Here is a 20,747-nt window from a genome sequence, read left to right on the forward strand (position 1 = left end):
CTGTCTATGCTACATTTGACCCCTGCTTCCTCCGCAAGAGAGAGACAACCTCAGTGGGCATGCAAATTCTTATAATTGTACACTCTCTTCCTGTTTTTGTCTGGTTGACAAGTTACTATTTTTATAGCCCCTGCCCAGCTGAAGGTGCTCAGCGAGGAGAGGACAGCTATGTATCTTACAGGCATTCAATTATATCACATGCTCACTCCATTTTAAATAACCCCGCTCTGTAGCTATAGCATGCCTACAGCTTTCAAAGCACCAGTTTTCTCAATTCCTCTTGAAAGTGGCTGAGTTAGAAAACCAGAGTGCGTTTTGAGTGCTTGATTCAGAAGTATTTTCTGGGATTAGTTTCTTGCAGGGAATGACCTCGCCTTTCTCTAGATGCAGCCTTATTTCATCCTTAGGTAAACCAGGATAGTCTCTCAAAAAGGCATGAGCGCCCTGAATGCTCATCTGCAAGGCAGAGGACACACAATAGTGAGATCTCGTCTGCAGTTCCCGGCCTGGACGCCCACGTGATGGGCTCCAGGCAGGGCTGGTCTGATTGGGACTGGCTGGGTGAGGCACGGGCTGCTGCTCATCTGCCCTCTCCTCCTCCGCAGTGGCTGTGAACACAGTTTGGACCATGCGTTTCAGGCCCTCTCCTGGAGCGGAAAAGCCCACAGGCGGCTCCCTCACCATATCTTTTCTCTCTACTGCTACACACTGGCTGGTTCCAAATCCAAGGCAGAGAGCTGTCTGACCATTCCCGGCTCAGGGCCCTAAAATGACCAAAGGACTGTTTTCAGCCCAGACCTCACCCCTGAACGTCAGACTTAGATATCAGACTGCCCATGAGGCATTCAAAACTTCACAGTCAAAACCCAACTCCCGATCGTCACCATCATCGCCCCCAGCACCCCACTCCACTCCTTCCATCGTAGGAAACATACCCGCCCTCCTTCCGGTCGTTCAGGTCAATCTTGGTCACAGCCCACATCCTCTCCATGGCAGATGCTCCTGGATCTACCCAGAAACTAACAGCCTCCCCCACCTCGTCTGGCCCCCGGCACTGGCCCCCCCCCTTCCTTGTGCCTCTGTGCGGGGCTCCTGGCCCTCCCCCCAGCTGCAGCTGGTCCTGCTGGCACTTCAGGCACAAGTGGCCTTAGTGGTTGCTCCTGGGAAAAAGCGGCTCCAAGGTGCTAACATGGCCGAGATGTGTGCACTTTATCCATCCATTCAAGTGGGCTTCCCTGGTGGCCCAGCTGTAAAGAATCCACCTGCCAATGCAGGAGACACGGGTTTGATCCCTGGGTCAGGAAGATTCCTAGAGAAGGAAATGGTAACCCACTCCAGTATCCTTGCCTGGAGAATCCCATGGACAGAGGAGCCTGGTGAGCTACAGTACATGGGGTCGCAAAAGAATTGGACACAACCAGTCCATCCTAAAGGAGATCAGTCCTGGGTGTTCACTGGAAGGACTGATGTTGAAGCTGAAACTCCAATACTCTGGCCACCTCATGCGAAGAGCTGACTCACTGGAAAAGACCCTGATGCTGGCAAGGATTGGGGGCAGGAGGAGAAGGGGATGACAAAGGATGAGATGGTTGGATGGCATCACCAACTCGATGGACATGGGTTTGGGTGAACTCCGGGAGTTTGTGATGGACAGGGAGGCCTGGCGTGCTGCGGTTCATGGGGTTGCAAAGAGTTGGACATGACTGAGCAACTGAACTGAGCGACTAAACAACAGCCACCTGTTCAAGTTGCATTTAGCGGGGATCAGGTACCATGTACGTGTCCAAGGTCACACCCTTGGAGCCGCACTTTTGAATCAAGGTGAAACCCCCGCACCAGTGGCGGGTCCCCCGGGAGCCCAGGGGTGCTCCAGCTCCATGCCCTGTCCCCCTGACAGGGGTTGAGAGAGTTCATAAAGCATCACACTGATTGGTTTGATTGCAGACTTTTGAGGTGCAGCTTCCTGCTCAGTTATGAATTTTCACCTTGGATCGTCTGCTTATTGGTGTAAGGCAGGCACCAGGAGCCAGAGGTAGGACCTGTTTCAATTCAGCCAAGACCTTGACCACAACCCCCCCCACTTTGCAGGGGGCTGCCCGCGCCCCTTCCTTCCTCCTCAGTTATCTCTGGGGCTGGGGCTCTGATGCCCACTTCTCAGGTCAGGTTACTGAGGCAGAGAAGGATGGAGTGGGCCATCCAGGAACCGTCCCGGCTCCGTGGGTGCTAGTCCTAGATCAGGACTTTTCACACGCGTGAGATCATCGGGCTGCCCTGGGGACGGGGTGAAAATGCAGTTCTGTAGCAGTGTGACACGAAGTCTCACAACCTCTGCCTGAGCCTCCGTCTCCCACGCAGCGAGGATCAGAACGCCTCCTGGGAGACACTGCTGTGAGGGTGGAGATGACGGAGCTGCCTCAGTCACAGGCAGCTGTTTATCAGCTCAGCCATACAGACCGTAAAGAAGAAAGACAGAAGGACGAGAAAAAGCTGTGGAGGGAGACAGATCAGCCCAGTCCGTCCTCCCCAGTAACCAAGAACACAGCTGTTTCCCTACATGTCTAAAGATGAAGTTCACGCCACTAGTCAGCGGTTAGTACCGTGGCCACTGGGAGAGAAGGCAGCATTTATGACACGCCCCCTCGGTGACACCTAGAAACCGGCCCAGGCTCAGGGAAAGAGGCCTCTGGTCCCGGAACCTGTGAGGCTACCGCTGAGGACCGATAGAGTGATGGGGCATTTTTCCAGTCCTCAGCATGAATCAGTGAATTGTCCTGCTGGTCTCGTGGATTTAGGATATGGGTTAGGAGTGGTTCACTGATTATCACAGATAATTAACACAACAGTGCAAGGTGTCAGCAGACAAAACACAAACTCAGTCTGTCACCCTGACAAGTTCTACAACAAGCTTCCAGCCTCCTGAGAGCACAGGCGCACCTCTGAAGGGCATGGCATTCAGTGGGAAGTCCCGTATACCTCTGCGTCGGAGGAGGTAGGCTGCTGTTTGTGGCGGCTGAGTCACGTGAGTCGTGTCCAACTCTGCGACCCCAGGGACTATAGGCCTCCAGGCTCCTCTGTCCAGGGAAGTTCCCAGGCAAGAATACCAGAGTGGGTTGCTAATTACTTCTCCAGGGATCTTTCCAACCCAGGGATTGAAGCCATGTCTTCTGCATTGGCAGGTGGGTTCTTCATCACTGGGCCACCAGGGAAGCCCAGACTGGTCTTGGTGGTGGTGGTGACTTCGTCGTTAAGTTGTGTCCGACTCTGCGACCCCACGGACTGTAGCCTGCCAGGCTCCTCTGTCCATGGGATTCTCGAGGCAGACTGGTCTTAGGAACGTTCAGTTTAATGATTTTGTCATGGAAACTCTAGGGTCCCTCCCAACCAGTACAGAATGCGCTACCATTTTCTCCATATCCCGCTTTTTCCCTGATCACACATCAACTTGCCATCTAGGGAGAAACTTTCTCTAAGCTTCTCTCAGCCACGCTGCCTACCAGGGAGGAACCAACTCTATCAACCTGAGACCCAAGCTGAGCTCATCTGCCCCGTCCTTTCCTCCAACTCAGCAGAATTTCTTCCGATTACATGTAGCTAAAGAGGCACCTCTCCTATCAAGCAACCGCACGGCTTCTAAGGCAGCAACCACAGGCAGGAAAGCATTCTGAACAAACCACGCGCGCCGCCTCGTCCCCTGCCACCTCATCACGGCCCTGGCCCCAGAGCTCTGCCGAGCGGCATCAGCCACAAAGCAAGCATTGCACCGTGGGCCACTGCCTTTAAAACAAAAACAGAAGCAAAAGAGAAGCACTTGTTACTCCATCCAGTTGAGATTCGGGAGAGAGTGATCCAAACCCACAGCTCAGCCTGCAACCACAAATGAGATGATAAAATAAATACCTAATTGTTTGGGAAGCCAGCTTTGTCTTTGGAGGTTCGAGGGATTAACCAAGCGTTTCTGTGAGCGTGCGTGTCTCCTTCGCCTTGCCTGTGTGGGAGAGGGGACTGAGGTGGGCCAGACAGGCTCGGTGGGGAAGAGGGGAACGCGGGGCGAGAAGAGACCGCACCATCCTGAGCTGCGGTCCTCGCGTCACAGAAGCGCACAGAAGTCCCCTGAGGCCTCTCAGACAGAGTCCAAAACCGCAGGCCTGCCTCACGGCTCCTGCTACTCAGAAAGGCTTCACTGGCTATTTGCTGAATCACCTAGTCTCATCTCCACCTTATCCATCAATTCACCTTCCAGATTGTTCTGTGTCCTGCCACACGTGTCATGACCAGCTGACCACACCCCCCACCCCCCCCAACAAGGAGGACACCTTACATTTATCCATGTGTTTGCAAAGCCTGACTTAAGCCCACCTCCCCCAAGGAGGCATCCTGACCACTTCATGCTCCCTCAGGATTAGGCATTTGGTCCTGAAATTGGCCCCCGAGAGTTTTCAGTCACATCTGTCTCCCTCTCGAGGCCCTCAGCCCAGCTTGGTGTGAGAACTGACGGCCCTCACTGTCCGTCCAGCAAGTGCTGTCGCCACATGCATCTGGCAAGCCCACACCGTGAAGCCCCCGTGACAGGCAGCGCCGGGCGGCTGGGCGACCGCGAGACACACCTGGGCCCGGGTCCCCAGCCGCCCCGTCCAGGCCACGGAGCCACTGGCCGCCTGGAGGGGAATGCCGGCAGCCCAAGGGGGACCCGACTCTGCCCCTCTCCCAGCGAGAGTCACAGGCCGGGCCTGGCACAGACGGCCCGCACCTCCCAGACCTCCTGGAGTGCCCGGCGAGAACTGTGTGTGTGACATCACAGCGGGCGCCCCTCAGATACCGCAGCTCTCCCAGGACACGCGAACAGAAGCCTAACTCCTGACTCAGGCCCCGCGATCAAACCTTCACCTTGCTCGGGACAGCACAGTCCGCGCTAGGGACGCAGCTGTGTCCCCCGGCTCGCCATGGGGAAGCCAGGACCCCCAGTGTGGTGCTGTTTGGAGGTGGGCCTTTCCAGTCTCTGGAATTCTGTTGCAACAGCTGCTCTGCCCAAGACTACTGCTCTCTGACACCTCTGAGTGTGCCCCCAGGGCGGGCGTCCGCCAGCATGGCACCCAGGGTCACAGTCGGGGCAGGGTGTGAGCAAGAAGCAGGCGCGATCGCGGCCCCAGCGTGCTCCCCAGTGCCATACACACCCCCCAGCGAAGCCGCCTCTCCTCCCTGCCACGCACCCAGCGTCTCTGCGCACAGCCAGCCTCGACTGCGGCCCGGCTCCTCTGGCCAGAGGCGCCCCTACCCCTCCCACCCTGACCTCACCCGTGTGGCCTTTCTGTGTCTGGCGGGGTCATACGTGTGGAGGGTGGTGACCACGGCCGGCCTGGTGCAGGGGCTGAGCGCGGCGGGCAGGGACCTACACCCGGGACAGAGCCGCAGGGAAGCATGCAGCGGGGAGCCAGGCTGCCGGGGCCCAAGGCCGGCCAGCTCGGCCCTGCCGCAGACTCGAGGCAAGCCTTGACCCACTCTGCACCTGCCCTGCAGAAAGTGGGCGATGCTGGTTCTTGATCCGAGAGGGAGTTTTACCAGTTTTAGAGGGAATCAGTGAGTTGACACAGGTGCTGTAAACAGCATCCAGCATGTCGCGAGCGCCCCCCACACACATTCACCAATGGAATGGGAGCCCATTGGTTTCACGTCTTGGACCTCGGTTTCCTCATCTGTGAAACAGGTGCCTCTTAGAAAGATGTTGGCCAATGCATACAGTCAGAGCAATGCAAGTTAACAGAAAACCCCGTGATGGCCTCCGTTCCCATGAACGTGGTTAGTGTGTACTAGTCTACCTCACAGAAAATATTTGGTTAACAGATTGAATTGATGGGTGACCAGGCCACCTTCTCTCACCAAAGCACTTTCACCTTGGAAGCCGCTTCTGAGTTTGCAGCGTGGGTGGGTCTGAGGTCAGGCCCCCAGAGATGCATTTTCACATCCTGCCGAGAGGTCCCTCCCACCCCCACCCAGGCCGCCCTCCACGGTGCGCTGGCTGACTGGGCCAGCGGCACGCACGGCGGCCTCTGAGTCACCAACCTTCTGCAAGCCAGAGGCCCCGGAAGCTGAGCTCCCAGCAGCCCCAGCATCTTAACAGCAAGACCGCACGGCCCACGAGAAAAGTGCTCCACCTGGTCCCAAACTGTCCTCAGCTCTCGGGATGAGTAAACATGGCACTTCTGAGGCTCCAGTTTCGAGTAAGAAGCTGAGGTGCTAACTGGGAGGAGGGCAGGTCGGTGGCTGGCAGCCAAGAAGGTGCCAAGCACTGAGGCGGGGGAGGTGCCCTGAGCCGAGCCAGCCTCCGGGGACACGTGCCCGCGTTCACAGAAGCGTAGCGTTAGCTGGGCCAGGGTGAAGCCTGCCCTTCCCTTGCACATGGTTACCATGGTGATGGCTCCTGGTTGGCCAGGAGGGTTAGCATGGCGCAGGCTAGAAGGACCCTGTATCTTGAAGCTCAAGACATGGCAACATCAACCCCTCAGTGGGTTGTCATCACCCTGTGAGAGCAGGGACCTCGTCTGCCTCTCACTGCCATAACCCCAGCACCAAGGAGAGCCCGGCACACAGTAGGTGCTCAGTAAATGTTCAGGGCGAGACAGCTGAGTCAACGAATGAAACACAAACTCCTGACGTTTGGATTCAACCAGACTTTGCCCAGTTAGTTCTGGTTTCTGATGTCCTCCAGAGGCTGGTCTGAAGCTCCAGTTAATAGGAAGGTTGGAGGTCAGCTGTTCTGGTTAGCTGCAGGTGAAACCTTCTGAAGTGAGAGATGGCAGGACGTCCCTGGTGGTCCCAGGGTTAAGAATTTGCCTTTCAATGCAGGGGAGTAGAATAATAATTTTACGCAGTAGAATAATAATTACCATTGTTTTTAAAATTTGTATCACACTTTCTACAAAGCACTCCACATATAATTATTTAATCCTCACTGTAATCCTACAGAGTAGGTATTAACTGTCCCCATTTCACAGGTGATGAAACTGAAGCACGGAGAGATTAAGATAGAAGGGTCATGCGGAGCTTATACAGATGCTAAGTCACAAAGTCAGAATTCAAACCTACCCAGTCTGCCTCAAGCTACTGGAGATGGGAATTCTTTTGTAATTATCATCCGGCAGTCAGAACTTGCTTCTTTGAATGCACCTCTGAGCAGAAACTGGTCCTTGGGAGACCCCAGCTTTTATCAGGGTTACACAGTGGAAGTCACTCATCTAGTATTCAAGGAAAACTGAGAGTGCACCAACATAGCATGTTTACTGTAGTTAATCTAGGGGATGAGATTTAATCAAAGAGTGGCTTGGCCCCTTTGGGACCACAAGGCCAAGCCTGGGGTACAAATCTAAAAGCTGAGATGGTGCTAGATATTCCTAAGACTGAATGTACAGCCAAGGCCTGGGGTTCAGTGAGAGATGGCAGGACTTCCCTGGTGGTCCAGGGGTTAAGAATCTGCCTTCCAAGGCAGGGGATGCAAGTTCGATCTCTGGTCGAGGAACTAAGATCCCGCGTGCCATGGGGCAGCTAAGGCAGCGTATCGCAACTACTGAGCCCACGCGCTCTAGAGCCCATACTCCACAACAGGAGATGCCCACGCGCCGCAATGAAGAACCCTGCAGCCAAAACAGAGAGAGATGGCAGCCCCCCAGGTGTGACTAGCGCCATCCCCGCTTGCTTCTGTTGGCAGTAATCAGCAGAAGAGGGAAGCTGAAGCCCGCTCCCTACAAAACCACCACCGACCTGTGTATCCAGACCTGAGAGAACCTGAGCCTCCCCGTGGTGTCAGAACTCTGGTCCTGGCTTTGGCTCTGGCGGCATAGGAGGTGCCCTGTCTCCATCTCAGTCTCCACAGGCAGGGGCCCGTCTGACGAGATCAGGCGATCCCAGAAGGTGACAGAGATGAGTGGCTGCCCGGCTGCAACTACCCACAGCTGGACGCCCGCTGGCCCTCTGTAAGAATTCCATTTGGATGAACTCTCACCAGCCAGCAGCAACCCACTGCTGTGACCCACGGATCCCACTTGGCCTCCCATCCCTTTAAGGTCAAAGGATGCCTTTCCCTTCCTCACTGTCCTCAGCACCCCCGTCCCAGCCTGCCTCCTACACTCCAGACGCACCAAGCGTACTCCTACCCCAGGGCCCTTGCACTTGCTGTTCCCGCTCCAAGGATGCTCTTCCCTTAGATATCCGCAGGCCTCCCTCAGCAGGGTCTGTGCTCGCGTCACCTCTGGGACGCTTCCCTTCTGGAACAGCAGGCCCCCCTCCACCATGCTCCATGCCCCTCGGCCCTGCCTCACCTTTTGTCATAGCACTGGTTCTACCTCGTGTTATCATCGGGGCTGAGACCATGAGCTCAAGGAGAGCAGCATGTATTCCCTGCAGCATCCCCAGCAGTGAACAATAAACAGCTGTTGGATGAATGTATGAATGAAAGAAGGAACAAACGAATGGACAAACTGTGGCTTCTGAGTATTGGCGACCCAGTGTTGACTTCATCGTGGTCAAACGTGGGGTGCTGTAATACCCGTCTCTGCAGAGCAGATGCCAAGAGAAACTGAGAAGTCATGTTTTGCTGTCCTAGGGAAGAGCCGGCGGCTCTGAGCCGTGGGCCGCTCTCTCTGTCCCCCGTGGGCTCCTTGTCTGACCGGTGGAGTCCTGGCTCCAGAGCCCCACACGGACCACGACCCCCAGAGCACCTCGCCCTGAGCTCTGTACGCAGTCAGCATGTGAGACGCCGCCGCGAACAGGCTTAAGACACGACCGTGGGACCTGGGACCCTCAACCTTTGTTTTCCACTCCGTCCAGCTTTGAGGAGGAGAAACTGTTTCTCCATTCGTGAGCGTCTCTCTTTGGAGCGCATTTCATATGCCAGCTGGGATGTGGCTACAAACTGCCCATGAAAAGACCTTAGCAGGAGGCAGGTTTTTAAGAGCAGCCTAGCCTCAGGAAACTGGAGACACTTAAGATACGAGGGTCAGCTTTCCAGCTACAGCCCTCGTCATCCCAACCCTGGGGACGCGTCCCCTGGGGCCGCTGAGCTTCGAGGGGAGGAGGCGGGTGTGGGGACCGTGGTGATGAGCTTGTGAAGTGCAGCGCAGCCCATATGGCAGGGCCAGGGGCCAGAATGACAGCAAGCCCCTGCGAGAGGGCGCGCGCTTTACTTCTGACAGATGCCCTTGAGCAGGTTTGAGAAGGACCCCATAACCACAGAATCGTATACCGCATCCATTTCCCCAACTTGAACGAAGAATTTCATCTAAAGTTGACATCAGGATTCAATGCCATTCTGTCAAGCCTGACAAGCTGACCCTCTTAACATGTCTGCAGAAAAGCCAAAGACACTTACTGGGGAACGACCAGCTGGTGACTAAACCTACCAGAAATCAAGACTATTACAAGGCAGCTGTGATTAAGAACTGTCACCGGGGACAAACTCCTCTATGGAGCAAAGCTGAGACACCAGGAAGGCGCCGGCACTCACTTGAAAACGCTGTTTACAACACCAATGGGGTAGAGGCCCACAGGGAAAGGATGGGCTGCTCAACGGATGAGCTGGGACCACCCCTCATCCACACAGAAAGCAAGGAAATGAGAACCTTACTTTGTTTTGGGCACAACAGTTGAATTCAGGTGGATCACAAACTTAAGTGTGAAAGGTTAAGACTGTGATGTAAGTGGAAGACAATACAGAAGCGTCACTTTCTGTCATCCAGAGAGAAAGGGACTTCCTAGACCAGTTCTTCCGGCTCGAGGAGCTTGACAATCGATGGCAGGCTGGGAAAAGTGCTGACTGCTGGGCCCAACACTCGTGTTTCTGGGTGGGCGGGGCCCAAGAATTTGCACTTCTGACACACTCCCGAGTCACACAGATGCTATCGGTCCCGTGACACATTTTCGGTAGCACCATCCCAAACGATGCTCAGAAAGCGCAAACCTTTTCAAAGATAAATGTAACTACAAGTTGCTGTTCGTGGAGAGATAGCATCTCACCCACACGAGTTTTGCAAACAGTTGAGTAATTGTACAGTATCAAACGGTGGGAGGATGCGGAGCCAGGGAATGACTTCTCTGAGGCTGATGGGAGTATAAACTGGTACAACCGCTTCTGAAGACACTTTGGTGTTGTCGACTACATGGCAGAAGTGTACGCCCAGTGACCAAGCAATTCCACTTGTAAGTACAACCCAACAAACTCTTCTGTATGCAGAGAAAGGACAGTCTGGAAAGCACTGTTTCTACCAGCATAGAGGGGGGAACAAAAAACCAGAAACAACCAAATGTCCACAATCAGTAAGTGGATTGATGAGCTCTACGCTGGACGACCACACGGCAGAGAAAAGGAAAGAAGTGCAGCTGCAAAACCAGCACCTGTGAATGCCGCAGACGTCATGTTGAAGGAAAAAGCAAGTTGCAGAAAACCAGTTGCAGCGCCACTGCGTTTATGTAAAGTTCACGAGCATGAAGGCTTGTGCAGCTCAACATCTTGCTGAGAGAGTCAGAGAAGTGGTGAAATTAATTTTTTTTAAAGCAAAGAGACAAACACAAAATTGAGTGCGGATAGCAGTAAATCTAAGGTGGGAGGGAAGAAAAAACATTCAAAATTCTGTGCTCCAGGGAGCGCAACCTGGTGGTGTGTGACCACCTAGGACGAGGCGCGTGGGGGGAGTTCAAGAGGGACGGGACACGTGTGTCCTTAGGGCTGATTCTCACTATTGTCTGGCGGAAGCCAACACAATATTGCAAAGCAATTATCCTCCAATTCAACATTTTTAAAAAAAAAAATAGTGAAAAGAAAAGCCTCTGTGCTCAGTCCAGGCTTGGAGCATCGTGGACATGGGCACTGCAGGAGAGAGACGGCAGACCCAGGCCCGTCTGACGGAGGAGCACCCCACAGCTCAGGGGGGAGCCTCGCCCAGGGCCAGACCCAGCCTGGTCCGCGCTCGCTTCCCTGCTGATCTACAGGAAACGCTGAGGACAGAGCAGCAACAATCGAGGGGACCCAGGAGCTGCAGCCAGCAAAACCCAGGCTGCGTGCCAGCCGCCTGTTTCTCCAGGGCAAGGACAGCAAGGGGAGCAGATGACGGGCACCCGGACAGTGAGAGGGACAGAAAACACATTGCAATGGTCAAGACAAACCGTGGGGAAAGGGCGTTGATGAGGCAGTGGAGAATCTGAGCATTGAATTTGACAGTGAAGAATTACTTCAACAAACTATATACATCATAGGCTTTCCAGGTGGCACAGTGGTAAAGAATCCTCCTGCCAGCGCAGGAGACGTGGGCTCAACCCCTGGGCGGGGAAGGTCCCCTGGAGGAGGACATGGCAACCCACTCCAGTGTTCTTGCCTGGAGAAGCCCATGTCAGAGGGCTCTGATGGGCTGTAGTCCATGGGTCACAAAGAGCTGGACTTGACTGAGTACACACACACATATGTGTATAATAGAATATATGTCTGTGTGTGTATAATTAAATCACTTTGTTGTATATCTGCAGCTAACACAACATTGTAAATGAACGATACTACAATTTAAAATTTTTTTAATAAAAAAATTTAGCCAAAAAAAGAGGTTCACTGTGAGAATGAAAATCAGAGAAAAGTTTTTAAAAAAGACTCCTCTTGATGCAAATACAAAATATTTTAGAAGGCAGCAGAGTACAAAGATAATGGTTATGCTCTTTTTCTTTATACTTGGGGTAGGTACACAGTATTTACCTGTATTATTTTTTTATATCTTACGTGTATTTAATGAAGGCCGTCTGGCATTTAAAGGATGGGAGGGAGAGGAAGTGGGAGACGCGCGGAAGAGGAGGGAGGCGGTGGGAGACACGCAGAGGAGGAGAAGGTGATGGGACGGGAATGCAGCGAAACCGAGAAGGAAGAGGAGACAGACTGCCGTGTGCCTCCGACCCAAGAAGCAGCCCGGGGAACAGCGGCGGCGTGCCTGTGGGGGAGCAGAGGAGGGGCTTCTGGCACTCATGGGACAAGGGAAGGTCACCTCCTCTGAGAGGCCCTCCCAGATGGCCCTGTCCGAAGTCTCCTCTCACGGCGTCTGTGTCTCTCCTTCAAGGCGTGTCTCACCATCAGAAACACATTTCTGTCGTATTTACTATCCCTCTTCCCCGTTAGACCGTAAGATCCATCGGGCAGGGACCGCCCTCAATCACCCGGCACCTGTCAACTGGCCTCAGCTGTCGAGGAGTCGTCCTCTAAGCTGGCACCTTCTGAGCGCTTGCTCGGTGCGGGGTCCTGGCCTAAGGAATCTACATGCATTAACCAGTCAGCATTCACAAGGCTCCCTGAGTGGGTGGTGGTATTATTATTACTCCCATTTTGCAGTTCAGTAAACCAAGAACTCAGCTGAGGGGCCTTGCTCAGAGTGACGGCCCGCAGGTAGCCGAGCCAGGACTTAAATGCAGGCAGGAGTCCAGGGCTCAGACTTGGAACCGCTCTGCCCTGCCTGCCTGCCTTGCCAGTAAACGTTGGTTTAATGGTAAAGACAGAAGCTTTTTGTTCAGACCTGAAATGACCAGAGTTAACCGTTGAGGTCCAGGGAGGCCCTGGCTGGATCAGCTTGGTTCTCCTGCGGCCACTGCAGACCTTGGGCTGTCCCTCGGCAGGCCTGATTTTGGACGTGTGGCCGCGTTAAAACCACAATGCGAGTTACCAAGGCAGTGCCCCCCGATGTATCCTCTGCCTGCTGCAAAGTAGCAGTAGGTGCTCAGCAAAAGCCTGGAGTAGAACTGACTGTATTTCAAGAATTGAGGCCAGAATATGCCAAACCTTCCAACGCAGAAACTGGAGGTGCCAGTGTCTACGTGGAAACATCCCATCCTCTTTCTCCCCGAGAGATCCATCGGCCTGAATGAGCCCCCATGGGAATTCGGGGCACCCAGGGGTGGGGGCCCTTGTCCTACCAGTCACCCCTATTTGAGCACCTTTCCTTCCTGCTTCCCTGCCATCAGCCAAACAGACGGGCCCCTGAAAGTCCAGCAGATCCCTCAAGGCAGCCAGTACCCTGGTACCCCAGGGCTGCGATTTAGAGTTTGAATTTAGAAAGCTTCCCAGGGTGGTCCTAGCCATGGACAGGTGCCAAGAGCCCATGGCCAGGTGACCCCCATGACCTGCACTCTGACATCAGACAGCTAGGGGCTGGGGTGGCAGACAGCCGGGGCCAAAGTCCTTCCCCAGACCCTTCCCCCTCGTCAGAGGAGAACAGGAGGCGGGCGGGGGTGGGGGGGCGGGTACCCTCTTCTCTGAAAGAGGCCAGGGCTGAGCGGGAGAAGGGGTTTCTGGGCTGAGGCGTGAATTTCTCAGAAGCCTGGCAGCCTGGAAAACACAGGGCTGGTTTCTGTCTTCTGTCCCCAGAAATGCCTGGAGCCCCGGTGGGGAGGGAGAGCCCGGCCAGGCCTGGGTGCAAACACGGCGCTGCTCACACAGGGAAGGCCCAGGCCAGCTCGGATGCCCACTGAGGGGCGTCCCCGGCCACTAGCTCACGCGCTCCGCCTCGCGCCTCCGGGAGGACGGGCGCTGGGAGGCAGCAGGGCTGCCTGTTGGCCATGAAAAGGGGGAGCGAGCCTGTGGGTGTCTCTGCTACAAGAGGGCTCCAGGGTCCAGAGGGCGCCCCGGCCGAGCTCCGCAGGCCCCCGTGTGGACGGAGGGCAGGTCGAAGCTGCGCCGGCCCGGCGGAGAGCAGTTGCCCAGCCCGCTCCTGCGGTTGCACAATCGTTTCCATGGCACTCGGTTTTGCTGTCACAACAACCCCGGGATGGCCCAGCGCTGGGCAGCGCTGCCGGCTGGAGGCGAGCAGTGGATTTTCTCGCAGGCCCCGAAGCCAGCACATATTTGAAGGCCTGCCCCGGCCCGCTCTCTGGACTCGACCTCTGTCAAGTCCGTGGGGCGGTCGGAGGCCTGGAGAGCGTGGCATCGGGGGGAGCAGGGGCCTGGGGGCCTGCTGGAGCCCCCCTGTGTCATCCCCACAGGGATGGGGCCCCTCACTGCCTCCCCACCAAGGGCCAGTGGGACGCCCAGGGCCTCAAACTCCAAGCTGGCCTTGCGATGCCAAGCGAGTAAGATGCCCCCACTGCTCCCAATAAACATAAATACTGCTGTGAAGGTTGAAGCTGGGTGAGTGCTAAGTCACTTCAGTTGTGTCGAACTCTGTGTGACCCCATGGACTGCAGCCCACCAGGCTCCGCTTTCCGTGGGATTCTCCAGGCAAGAATACTGGAGTGGGCTGCCATGTCCTCCTCCAGGGGATCTTCCCAATCCAGAGACTGAACCTGTGTTTCAGGACTCCTGCATTGGCAGGCGGGTTCTTTACCACTATGCCACCTGGGAAGGTGACTGACAGATATCTTAGGCTTACAGGCATTTGATTAAACATCTACCACTTCAGTTCTGTGGTTCTTCCCCCTCATCTCTCAAACCTTTTTAAAGGACTTTTGCAAAGCTCAGAGCCCTTGGTTCCAAAGCTGGAGCGATAAGACCTGATTCTAGAACTTGGGCACAGGTCCTCGCCCCAGATTTTATATGCTGTCACACCTTGCTAGCAGTTGCTCTGGACTTTATTTGTACTCCTGAACTCCCAAAGAAATGTATGGCATCTTTCCTCCAAAAAAAACTAGATAAAGAATATCTATATTCTTTACTCACTGTTATTCAGTTATTCACTGGCTGTGTGATCTTGGGCCAGATACGTAACCTCTCTGGACTAGTTTCTTCATTTATAAAGCAAGAATAATTATAGTCCATGCCTCATGAGGCTGTTGTGAAGATTAAATGAGTTAATGATGTCTTAGAAGAGTGCCTGGAATATAATAAGTGATATCTAAATATTAGCTTCTATTATTATTAAAAAGTAGTAGTACCATTGTGGTTTTATGATGAATAGTTTTAAGCCATTTAAGACCCAGGCAGTATATAATCTCCATTTCATTCTGGGATATTCATTCAGTTCCACAAACATGTGGTGAATATCTTATGCGCAGGGGGCTGGGCTGGACTGCACAAAGTGGACTTTAGAAAATGCTGGGAGGGGCTTACCTACTGTGTGCAAAGTCAGCCCAAGGGCAGCTGGGGTACAGACAAGTTAGAGACATTGGTCCTCACCACCCAGAGCCTTAAACTTGAGCGGGAGAGAAAAAATACACAGAAACACCTGAAAGGTATACGTAATAAACAGCAAATGCAAGGGACCAGGTGTGTCTCCAGGACTCACATGAAGAGGAAAACCCCATGGCTGCAGGGAGCAGAGAGCTTGTCAGAGTCTCGAAATGCTGGTCAGGTTTCAAAAAGCATCAGAGAGAGGGGAGGACGTTCTAGGCAGAGGCGATGGCTTGGGCACAGGTTCAGAGGCAAGAAAACCTCAACACAGCGACGCGTTCTCCACTCAAAGCCAAGCGGGGTGGACGAGGATGGTAACACGTCCCAACACTGGGAGATGCATCTGCAGGCATAACTAAGCTTTCTATTTCTATATCCCCATTTAAAAATATTTAATAGCTTTTAGGGTCATTGCTAGGACCTGAAATGTGTCCCTTCCTTTTATTTTTTCCCTTAATTTTTTTAAAGTAAACACATGCATACGGCAAAGACGAAAAAAATTCCAAACCATAAAAAACAAACAAGAAAAGGTCCCTCTTCTACTCTTGTTTCCAGCCGCTCAGTACCCCCTCTCTCATTATCAGATATTGAGGTTGCTTCTGCTGGCACGGACAGGACTGCATCGACCTCTCGCACCCTACATGCAGCACAGTGTCCAGAGGGCCCGGGCCAGCATCCCCGACCACGAGGCTCACTGTGAGGCCTGCACAGATGGCCTCAGCCGGAAGTACTGATCAGCCAGTAGAGGAGGGTCGGCACGACCCTGGAGAGAGCAAGCTGCCGAAGCCGACAGGTACTCAGGAGTGTCAGCGATGTGGCTGACCCTCCTACATGCACTCTTCATACATCACTTCATTTAAACCTGAAGTACTGCTACTACTCCCATTTTACAGATGGGGAAATTGAGGTCACGGACATTAAGTCACTTGCCTACGGCAACATCTCAAATTCCTTAGGACAGATAGGGGAGAGGGGGCAGGAACAGAGTAGGGTCAGGGAGTGAGCTCACTTGAGCACTGGCCAAGTCTGGGTTTCCCGCCGGGTGTCCACACACAGTGTCCAGGAGGCAGTCAGATCCACGGGTCTGGAGGGAAAGCTACTTTTCTGATGTCTCATCAGATACACGGAGTGAAAGGCCCAAGATCAAGGCTCCATTCTGTTTATGAATGGAATCGAGATCACTCTCTTGCACGCTTCCAACAGCTCATCCCCTGAGCCTCAAGCTTTGAGACCTGAGACCAATCACAGCCTCGCTTCTCAGGCTGGTCTCACAGCCCTGATTTCGGAGATAATTAGTCTCTGCCTTCCAAAGGTGCTTATTAACTGGGAGGGCTTGTTGTTACATTATAATTATTTCCTATACTTGCCAGTCTGTCAAACACATATCCAGACTGCAACCTTCCACCTGCCAGCAGCTTCCCTTCCCTCTAAGAATCAAATCCGAACCTCTTGCTATGGCCTCAGAGGCCCTCCGAGGTCTGGCCTGCCCTCAAAATCTCATCTCCTGGTCATGAATCTCAACTACCCCAGGCCTCTCTTCTCTCCTCCACACGAACCAGCACTCAGACAGGCTGTTCCCTCTTCTGGAATTCCCTGCCCCTCCGCCAGGTCTCAACTCAAGGTCCTGAAGGAGGCTGTCCCTGATGGCTCCGTCTGAAGATACACCCTCCTCTATCTTCACTTTTGAGTTTTACTCAGAGCACTGAGCCCATCTGAAATTCGTATTGGTTGTTGTTCAGTCGCGTCCAACTCTTTGCAACCCCATGGACTGCACCACGCCAGGCTGCCCTGTCCTTCACCATCTCCCGGAGCTTGCTCAAACTCATGTCCAATGAGTCGGCGATGCCATCCAACCATCTCATCCTGTCATTCCCTTTTCCTCCTGCCATCAATCTTTCCCATCATCAGCGTCTTCCAATGAGTCAGTTCTTCGCAGCAGGCGGCCAAAGTATTGGAGTTTCAGCTTCAGCCCCAGTCCTTCCAATGAATATTCAGGACTAACTGCCTTTAGGCTGGACTGGTTGGATCTCCTTGCTGTCCAAGGGACTCTCAAGAGTCTTCTCCAACACCACAGTTCAAAAGCATCAATTCTTTGGCTCTCAGCCTTCTTTATGGCCCAGCTCTCACATCCGGCTTCTGATTAACATCTCCCCGAGAGACTTGGTCCCAGGAGGGCCTTTGTCTACTGCAGTCACTATTTCAGCCCAGCTCCTGGCACAAAGCCCAGAAGACAGTGGGTGCACAGTGAATGTCCATTCAGAGAAGGAATGAATGAATGGGCAGCAGTTGATTAAAGGTAAACCAAGAAAACAAATGCCCCAGGGAGACGCTTCCTGGCAGTTCCCTGAGGCAGCAGCCTGCCAGCTCCATGCTAGAGGAGGCCTTCCCCTGTAACTGTGGGGCACACAACAGTCTATAACTTGCTTTTCACACATGCCTCGCCCAAGGCCATAAGCAAGGAAGAGGCCACGTGGGGCTCCGAGTCAAGCTTCCTCTGGTAACAGCTCTGATCAACATCTTCTGATCCTGAAGCCACTGTCCTGGGCACTCACCAGGGAAAACACTGAACGCGGCCAGGAAGGAGGTCCCGGGGGCTTCCCACACCCTGCGGGAGCCCAGAGCTCTCCAGTCTATGAAACAGAGCTTTAGGGTCAACACTCAACATTATGAGGCAATTGTTTCCACCAGAATCAAGCACTGACTTCTGACTGGTGGTTCTTAACTGGGGGCAGTTCTCCTCCCAGAGAATATCTGGCAGTTACAGAGTCACTGCTGGTTGTCACAGCTGGGGTGTGTGGGGGCTGGGGTGCTACCGGAATCTGGTGAGTGGAGCCCAGGGCTGCTGCCAAATGTCCTGTGGGGCACGGGACAGGCCCCAGGACAAATGAGCGGGCCCCCAGTGTCAACAGCAAGCTAAGAGACCCAGGTTCAGGGAAAACAGTAATAAATGTTCTGGGGTTCCTGGACTGATGAAGAGAAGCCTCCCGGAATTTGAGGAGAATCAGCAATAACTGGACGTGTAAGGCCTCTTCCCTCTTCTGCTTTAGATTTTCTTCATAGACTATAACCGCCTGACATTATTATACACAGCCCTCCCCATCCATGGTTCCACAGCCACAGAGTAAACCAACCATGGATTGAAATACTGGGGGTGGGGGGGGGGGTGGGAAATTCAGATAGTTCTAAAAGCTAGGCAGCTGTTTACATAGCATTTACCTTGTATCAGATATTACAGTTAATCTAAAGGTGGTTTAAAGCATCTGTGAGGAAATGTATAGATTCCATGCAAATACAACACCATTTTATATAAGAGACTTGAGGAGGTGTGGATTTTGGTATCTGCGGGGGGGGGGGGGGGGGGGCGGTCCTGGGACCAAGTCCCTATAGATACAGAGAGAAAACTGCATCTTTATTTAGCTATTTGTTTTGGTTCCCTAACTGGGAGGTAAGCTTCTTAAAAGCAGGGACCTTTATTATGCACTGCTCTGTCCCCAGGAGCTAAAAATTGCACTTGGCATATAGGAAGCATTCAATAAATGTTTGTGGAATAGATGAAGATAACTCCTAAGAATATTAAACAAAACAAAACATCCAGCCTCCTTTTGTATCTTTTTTCCCTGAAATCCATTCTCCCCGTCGTCCACTAGCTCTCTACACGTGGTTGTGAAGGTGCTCAGTCAAGTCTGGCTCTTTGCGACCCTGTGGACCGCAGCCAGGCTCCTCCGTCCATGGGACTCTCCAGGCAAGAGTACTGGAGTATTCCTGTTGTTGCCTTTTCCTTTTCCAGGGGATCTTCCCCACCCAGGGATCAAACCCCGGTCTCCCGCGTTGCAGGCAGACGCTTTACCCTCTGAGCCACATGCACCACCCTCTGCACGTGGTTGGGTAAATATAAAAACTACATTTCCCAGCCTCCTTTGCAGCTCACTGTGGTCATGTGACAAGACTCTGGCCAATGAGGCACCAGATACAGGGCTAAATGCAATTTCCAGGTCATGACCTTAAAGGGACAGGACATGCTTTTCTTTCCCCCCTCCCCACTTTCCTGCATCCAGGAGCCATCTCAGACAGTGCAGATGAGGGTACCATCCTAAAAATGGCAGAGTGATAAGAAAGAGCCTAGTCTTGGCACCAGGGGACCAGAATACCAGCCCTGGATTGCTTATGTCTGTGCTGTTACATGAGAAAGAAATCATCTATCTAGTTTAAGCTACTGTTCCTTTGGGTTTCACTTACAGAAGCCCTCTACATTCTCATCAATACATGTTTCCCCTGCCCTGCAAACGACTTAAACCACACAGTGCTGCAAGGAATATCTCAGCCAGCTGGCACTCAAGAGCTATTTTATGATTTTCCCCTTCACACACATAGGGAATACAACTCTCAGTTTACATATAGAATTCTTTCTTTCCTGATGCCTCAGAATATCTGAGCACACTGCTTCATAAGCCAGGGGGAGAAAGGAGAGGAAGTCATTTAGATCCATCAAATAATAAGGACAAAAGAAACAAGAAAAAAAGCCCATTAAAATCTTAAAACATCAATTATGTTTCAATTTATGAGTCCATAATGGTACTTTAAAAAAAAAGTCCTTAATTGATCACCACTGGAGGATGTTAATGAACCAAACCATTATTTTAAAAACTGGTAAATAGAGGGAAAGAATCCAGCATTCATCCTGCTCTTCCTATATGAATTCTACCATTGTTGATGAAGGAAAGTTTCTCTTTATAGAACTTTTCCAGCTAACAGAGAGGAAGGGAAGACAGAATTAGAACAGAATATGACCACTTTACGGATGTGAGACTTGGACCATAAATTAGGCTGAGAATCAAAGAATTGATGCTTTTCGAACTGTGGTGCTGGAGAAGACTCTTGAGAGTCCCTTGGACTGCAAGGAGATCCAACCAGTCCATCCTAAAGGAAATCAGTCTTGAAAATTCATTGAAAGGACTGATGCTGAAGCTGAAGCTCCAATACTTTGGCCACCTGAGATGAAGAGCTGACTCACTGGAAAAGATGCTAATGCTGGGAAAGACAGAAGGCAGGAGGAGAAGGGGACGACAGAGGATGAGATGGTTGGATGGCATCACTGACTCAATGGACATGAGTTTGAGCAAACTCTGGGAGATAGTGAAGGACAGGGAAGCCTGGCGTGCTGCAGTTCATGGGGTCGCAAAGAGTTGGACAGGACTTGGCAACTGAGCAACAACAATCACCACTTTGCAATCACTGCACCACTGAATCCACGCAGTTCAGTACTGACCATCGTCAGCTGGTAACACGACCGAGAAGAGGGCAGCTGACACCCTGCACTTCCCGACACAGAGATGCCCCCACTACGAAGCAGTCTTGCCCAAAACAACTAAACCCAAATCCATGAAAGCACTGGAACTGACTGCCAATTTACAGAAAATACAGAGGACAGAGGGGCAGGCTAAACCTCACCATGGGGACATAACTGGTAAAAGCTGGACTGTGAGAAATTTTACAGGATGAACAATCCAGTCTTATTCAACAAATAAATTGCTAAATAATAATAATGATGATGATAAAATGAAAAAAAAGGTCCTGCCATTTAATCTACAGGGGAAACCTCTGAATGACAACAGTCTTAGACACCAAAGGTATC

General features: G+C 52.7%; 1 protein-coding gene across 6 annotated transcripts in view; it reads right to left on the bottom strand.

Moving 5' to 3' along the window:
- The window catches only part of NFATC2 (nuclear factor of activated T cells 2), a 158,561-nt gene that overhangs the window by 12,245 nt on the left and 125,569 nt on the right, over positions 1–20,747 (bottom strand). The gene's annotated exons all lie outside the window — the stretch shown is intronic.

Source organism: Cervus elaphus, chromosome 23, assembly GCF_910594005.1.
Source record: "Cervus elaphus chromosome 23, mCerEla1.1, whole genome shotgun sequence".
NCBI classification, from domain to species: domain Eukaryota; kingdom Metazoa; phylum Chordata; class Mammalia; order Artiodactyla; family Cervidae; genus Cervus; species Cervus elaphus.